Raw genomic sequence first — 7,268 nt, forward strand, 5'->3', positions numbered from 1 at the left:
AGCAATATTACGAAGGTGAAAAAACGCAATCCTGGTTATATTCTTAATGTGTTTTTGAAAAGAGAGCGTTTGGTCAAATATTACCCCGAGATTAGTTACCGTATCACTCTGAGTGATAGTACGGTTATCTATAGTTATAGTGGTTTCCTTAAATAAATGTTGATAACGAGTAGGACCAATTATCAACATCTCAGTTTTATCCGGGTTAAGACGAAGGAAGTTGAGAGACATCCATTGCTTAATCTCCGCAAGGCACGCCTCGAGATTACAGCAGTCCTGTGGATCTGTCATCGATAACGGCATATATAATTGGGTGTCATCCGCGTAGCATTGAAAACTAATATTATATTTACGTATTATGTCCCCAAGCGGAATTATATAAATATTAAATAAAATCGGTCCGAGTACCGATCCCTGTGGGACACCACACGTAACATTATAAAGCTCAGAGGACGTATTACCATGGACCACTCGGTGCGTCCTGCCTGATAGATAGGAATTGAACCAGCTTAGTGCTGACCCTGAGATACCAACACAACTTTTAAGACGCCCTAATAAAATATCGAAGTCTACAGTGTCAAAGGCAGCACTAATATCAAGTAGTAACAATACAGACGACGTATTTGAATCCATAGCTATGAGGAGATCATTAGTCACTTTAGCAAGTGCTGTCTCTGTAGAATGATTAGCTCTAAAACCAGACTGAAAAGAGTCATATCGATTATTAGCGACCATGTAATCAATAAGCTGCTGTGCTACTACTTTTTCAAGAAGTTTTGCTATGAATGGGAGGTTTGAAACTGGCCTATAATTACTGAGACAGTCCGGGTCAAGATTTGCTCGCTTAAGTAGTGGTTTAATAATAGCGGTTTTAAAGGCTATTGGCACTATCCCAGAGGAAACAGACAGATTGATTATATTTAAGACGGACGGTCCTAAAATTGGAAATAATTCTTTAAGTAGTTTGGCTGGAAGCGGGTCGAGTAAACATGTTGTTTGTTTAGCCGTACTAACCAATTTTGTAAACATTTCAAGGGACACGCTTTTAAAATTTGAGAGGGTTATTGCATGATCCCCAGCGCTAGTAACCGGCGGAGCGATTGGCATGGTATTCTTGATCTCGTCCCTAATGGACTCAATCTTTTGAGCAAAAAATTTCATAAACTCGTCAGCTGAGTGGAAGGAGCTATCGGGGGTCGGCTGGCGCAGAGTTAGCTTTGCCACTGTATCAAATAAGTATTTAGGATTGTTTTTATTAAGATTAATGACTTGCGAAAAATAACGAGTTTTTGCTAAAATAAGCGCATCTTTATATTTCAGGAGGCTGTCCTTCCATGCCTGATGGAAAACCTCAAGTTTGGTTAAACGCCATCTGCGCTCATGCTTTCTACATAATTGTTTAAACGTACGTGTTTCATCTGTGAACCACGGAGTTGGCCATCTACGGCGAGTTTTCAGACGTAGCGGTGCCACAGAGTCGATGGCTTTTAATAATGTCGCATTGAATTCATTTGTAAGATTATCGATAGAGCCACTGTACGCGGGAAACATGGCGGTTGCCGGCGACAGTAACTCAGATAGCGCAGTTGCAGTCATGGAGTTAAAATTACGGCTGCTATAATTCTGATTGCTCTCTTGTCTTTGACAAGGAACTAAAATTTAAAATTTTATTAAAAAATGATCAGACAGAACAGTAGTGTATGGCAGTACTGTTATATTTGAGGTTGCTAGTCCCCGGGATAATACCAGATCTAAGGTATTTCCATTCTTATGCGTTGCTGCCTGTACAGCTTGCGTAAAACCAAACGTATCGATTAAAGTTTGAAATGCCGAAGTCAGTGGTTCTGACGGTGAATTCATGTGGATGTTGAAATCACCCATGATAACTATATTATCTGCATTTGTCACTAGATCAGCCACAACTTCTGAAAATTCATCCAGGAAGCCAGAGTAAGCCCCGGGTGGGCGGTAAATAACAACAAGATAGAATGACGGTAACGCAGTGGATCGCACAATGAGAACTTCAAATGTTTTAAATACGTGAATTGAGCGAGGCCTAAATCTAAGCTCAGAATTTGAGATGAGGGCGACACCCCCACCCTTTTTTCGAGGACGAGCCACATGCGAGCTCACAAAATTTGGAGGCGAGGCCTCGTTAAGTGGCAGCAGTTCATTAGGTTTTAACCAGGTCTCGCAAAGACCAAAAACGTTTAGATTATGTTCCGTGATAAGGTCATTAACGAGAACTGCTTTCGTATGAAGTGATCTAATATTCAAAAAACCGAATTTAAGTGTAATTGGTTGATCAGGGTGCGTATCTATCGAAGGATTTTTAAACGGGATGCGAGTAAAATTGTGTTCTCTAGGCCTAATATCACCTCTCAAAAGTTTATTAGGGCGGTGGGATGAAACGACCGTGGGAATTTGATGATGAGTATCTGTTACACATGTGAAGTTATCTAAAACAGGCACCGTTTCATCAGCAATACCGGTCGGGACGGAGTGATTGGATTTGTCTACTACCCCAGTAGAAAGTGTGTTTATGTGTACTGCAGCACTATTTAAACTGTCACGCTCTAGTCTACACGAGGAGCTATGTGTATGCTGAAAGTTTAGCCTAGCGCTAGTTAACTTTAACTTAACAGACTCCAAACCCATCCTCACAGGTGGTCTAATCACCTGTGCCCTGGCCTGCTCTAAAGTGACCTGTCATGAGTGGCTCAAACAGTAATCTATATTCCTAGAAAGAGTGAAGGCGCCTTCACGGTTAGGGTGAAGGCCGTCCTTCCTCAGCAGGTCGGGGCGGCCCCAGAAGGAGGACCAGTTATCTATAAAATACAGTCCCTGCTTTTTACAGAACCCAGCCATCCATCGATTAAGGGAGACTAATCTACTAAACCTCTCATCAGTGCCTCTCCCAGGCAGGGGGCCAGAGACAAATACTCGATGCCGACTCATCTTTCTGGCAAGATCACAAGTCCTCGCTATGTTCTTCTTTGTGATCTCTGATTGTCTCATCCTAACATCATTGGAGCCGACGTGTATCACTATGTCCGAGTAGCTAGTGTTGTTGGAACTACGCTGTTGACTAGGCCTATTGCGAGTCAGCTCCCTAAGATTAGCTTCTATGTCGGGTGCTCTGCCCCCAGGAATACACATTACCGTGGCTGGATTTTTAAGCGTAATGTTGCGGGTAATGGAGTCGCCTATGACCAAAGTGCGAGGGCCAGTAGACCGAGATGACTTTGGACGGCTATGCGTCTTACCTGGCTCATCGCGATTAGCAAGCCGCTTGGGGCTAATGCTAACCGGGCTAGCGGGCTGACTACAGCCCGCGTCTGTGTCCGCCGCAACTACTGTTATCGCACTATTAAGCTCTAACTGGCGGACACGTCCCTCTAGCAGAGACAACCTCTCTAAGAGAAGGGTGCAGTTGGTGCACGAAGCCGTACATACCTCTTGGTCCGCTGCCATACTTTGTGTCCGAAGAGCGACGATCTGTCAGTACAACCCGGAAACCGGAAGTCAACGAAAGTTTTAAAGTTACATTTTATGACTCGGTGTATAAGTCGAGGTCGATTTTTTTCGGTCGATTTTGGATCGAAAAAGGTCGACCAATACACCGGCAAATACGGTAATTATTATTATTTTTTTAAATTGTCCTTGATTCAAGATTCAAGAGTTTTTATTCGCCATGTTTGAGCGTGCCAAACAAGGAATTTGACTTCGGTAAATCACAGCCTCCGTTCAACATTTAGGTGACTAACAACACTCACGACATGTGAAAAATGGCAAATATTCTCAAACATCAACTGATCTTAAACTCCCAAGAGGGCAAGGAAAAACTCAAAATTCCAGCTAGGGGAAATATTGATCGTATGTGGGCCGGGTTCTTTGTCTTACATTTCACAATATGAAATTAGATTCTGATAAAATCCATGTGCGAGGCCTTGACGCTACACGTACACTTCACCCAACCAGGCTAGACCGAAAAAAAATCATTGATTTGATGTTGATTGAGCTGATGCATAATGACAAGTAATTCATGAAAGTTCCCCAAAAAATGTCAAGGGAAGCTGAATTTTATTGCAAGAGTTGGACTAGCACAATCATGCAGTCTTGTTACCATCCATAAGAAGAAGCAGAGGACAGCCAATAGAAGCTGTCAGGAAGATGATCCACCAGGCCACATTGCACTTTGGTAAAATTTTAATCTTCTCTTTCCAGCAACAGTCTTTCTGTTAATTGGCTGAACACACATATATTTAATTTTTGATGAGGCCAAAAGCAGTCCTTGTATTGCTTGAGAAAATAAGTTGTCTTCTCAAACATACAACCAACATGAAGCTTAGTGTTTGACCAGTCGTTAGTAAGCCAACCTGTAACGTTACGTTAGCTTGCTTAGCATTCCCCAGTTTGATCATACAATCTTGCGAATGCATACTTTTAAATGTTAAGACAAGAATGATCAAGTAATGGTATGCCCAGAATAACACAAATAGAAAAGCAACCATGAGCATGGAGTAAAGTACTTCATCATGTGACCGCTTTGCATCCGTTGTGGCAAGATCTGAAGTGGACCACACTCGCAGCACACACACGCGGATATACAGTATATGGAGCAAAATCAAGTGAAAGAGCCAATGCCTTTATTCTGGTTCAAACACGTTTACATAGTCAGTTGCACGAACGGATGTTTAAATCATCACTTCAAAAAGTCAGAGAACTCATCAGAACCTGTGGATTAAATTAAAATGTGTTTATACTTGTACCACATAAGCATGCTTAGTCGCTGTCGTCTGGCCTCAACGCTGCAAAAATGTTGTACCGTGAGATTATCTTGCACAATTATTCTAAAGTGAGCAACAGATAGTGGCGACCTCTAAAGAAACAATAAGAGAAAAAAAAACACGTCCGAATGGAGCCGATTGCTGTCGGCGTAATGACGCCCAGACAGGAAGCAGTGCTCGTATGGCAGCGTGGTCACATCAGCCGGACGTGGCTCTGCGTCACTTGCCACATCAACACCCAGTTGATACTTTGCAGGTCCTGAACTTGATAATAAAAGTCCTGCTGGGGCTCGCCGTTGAAGGTCAGTTAGAAAGCGCCACTGCCACACTTGATGGCAATCTAGACGGGGATAGAATAAGGGTTACTTTCTACGGGTTTAGAATTTAGGTGATGATTGAAAGCCGACATAGCGACGGACGTCACCTTGAAGGCGGGTCCTGGTCCGAAGGGGTGTTGTTGGGGAAGGCTCCCAGTCAGCTTGCTGCCCCACTTGTCACTGACTTTGGCATTGACGATGAAGCTCTTGGTGCCAAAGTCGAAGTTCAGGTGCAGCGCCGTGCTACCTGTCTCCTTGCTGCTGCTCTCACGCACGTCCAGATTGATCACCAGTCTACGAGGACAAATCCACAAATGCCACGTCGGCTGCCTTCGTTGGATGTGTGTGTGTGTGGGGGGGGGGGGGGTATGTGTGTGGGGGGGTATCATTACTTGGTTGCTTTACGAGTGGACTGTCCCTCGATGACGAGTTTACGGCCCACGCTGAGACCGCCGAAGACACCTTGGAAGCCTGTCTGCGCACACACAATGGAGAAAGATGGCGACAAGTAGGCCACACGCTTTGGGGACAGCTCGAATCCTTCACGGACGACGTGGACAAACATTCCTCAGTGAGTCCAATTTACCAACAACGCTGACAATCATCGATGCCACAAAGCCATTTGGTTGCATGTCTTGAACAAACAATGCCCATTTGAAGGTGTTGAGGTTCACACGATTGCCACGGGAAAGTAAAAATGGTTTTGGGCATCCACAGCACAAACTCACCGCGCTGAATGTCATGGCGAGCTTGCACTCGCACATCATGTCCTGAGAGGAACAAGACGCCCCATTGGTGGGGTTTGCGCACATGCCTGGAAGTAGATAAGCCCATAAAATGCCAAACGTTAAATAAATTCAGGCAAAAAAGTGACTACACACAAGTAATCGTTTCTGGAGGCCTTTGCCAATTACGAAATCGTCCAAACTTCAAAAGGGAGAGTTGATTCATGAATGTGACAGTTTTTCATATACTATAACAGCCAGTGGCAAAATGCCCTTTTCTGGGTGTTGTTGGATTTTGTCCACAATTTAGGGAGTGCGTTATCTGCGCCTCACGGCAAAAGCCATTGCCAATCACCCGTTATTCAATTTACTCACTGCGTGCTCGTTTGATTTCTTCAGATTTAGGAAAATACTAAGAAACTGAAGCAGAAATTAGACTTACACAGGTTGGTTGAGTTCAATCACAATTCTTGTTCAAAAAGCTCTGTTTTCAGGAAAGTACAATACAGCGCTGGGCCCTTCAAGAGCGGAAAGTCTCCATTCAGAAAAGGCAACGTTCAAGGTTCTTTGGTTAGCTTATATCAGTTGCACATGCCAGTGTGGGCCGAGTTTGATGGGTGATGAGTCTTTGGGGTGGGGCAAGTTCGCCATGGGAGTGGGTGCTGGTTATGGGCAATTCGGTGTGTGTGGGGGCTGTTGTCTTCCATCCCGTCTTTCGGCCTTGGCGATCATCTTTGGCCGAGTCCTTGGCTGGCTCCCTCTGGCACCTGCTAGTTTTATCTCCACGTGACCTTCCTGTGAACATTCTTCTCCAATCTTGGACATACACTGTCGTACCTCATTCTTTCAATTTTGTCATTTTGTACGAAATTATGTTAGCCTTTGGCTGTGACATCATTAATCTATTGCTGTTCTTTTGATACTTCATGTCTTTGCTTATTCTTAGTTTAACCGTGCTTCCAACCGTATCTTTTCTTTGTTAGGCAAAATATTTCCCTCTGTGCAGAGTGTTCAGTAGTAATCAAAAACTGGCGTCTAGCATTAGTCAAAACATAAGATACAATCAAGTACTGAACGGTCAAGACGATTCTGGCCGTGTCCATGATTTAGAGAAAAAACATCAGGCATGCATTACACAGTTCCTTAAGGGTCATTAAGCTATTTAGGCAATATATCAAAAGTCATTTGTTATTTCAAAGTGCTCAGAAATATATATCAGATCATAAAGTTATAAAAACCTTTCTCATTACCATTTATCAAAAATGTCTAGTTATGTCTTCTTTATTGATTTGGTGTGTAGCTCTGTACAGCGCTGCCAGAGCTGAGCTGAGGAGAGGAGTCAAACGGGCGAAAGCGGACCACAGACAACACATCGAGTCCCACCTGTCCAGCAACAACGGCCGCAAGGTGTGGCAGGGCATCCAGGAGATCACCAA

The 7,268-nt window shown here is 43.7% G+C and overlaps 1 long non-coding RNA gene across 1 annotated transcript; it reads right to left on the reverse strand.

Moving 5' to 3' along the window:
* Positions 1–4,641: 4,641 nt before the first annotated feature.
* Positions 4,642–5,584, reverse strand: LOC137840833 (uncharacterized). The gene is made up of 3 exons (XR_011087931.1): positions 5,500–5,584; positions 5,215–5,401; positions 4,642–5,130 (listed from the first exon to the last, which is right to left on the reverse strand). It is a non-coding gene; the product is annotated as an uncharacterized lncRNA (long non-coding RNA).
* Positions 5,585–7,268: the final 1,684 nt, after the last annotated feature.

Source organism: Syngnathus scovelli, chromosome 12 (assembly GCF_024217435.2).
Source record: "Syngnathus scovelli strain Florida chromosome 12, RoL_Ssco_1.2, whole genome shotgun sequence".
Classification (NCBI taxonomy): domain Eukaryota; kingdom Metazoa; phylum Chordata; class Actinopteri; order Syngnathiformes; family Syngnathidae; genus Syngnathus; species Syngnathus scovelli.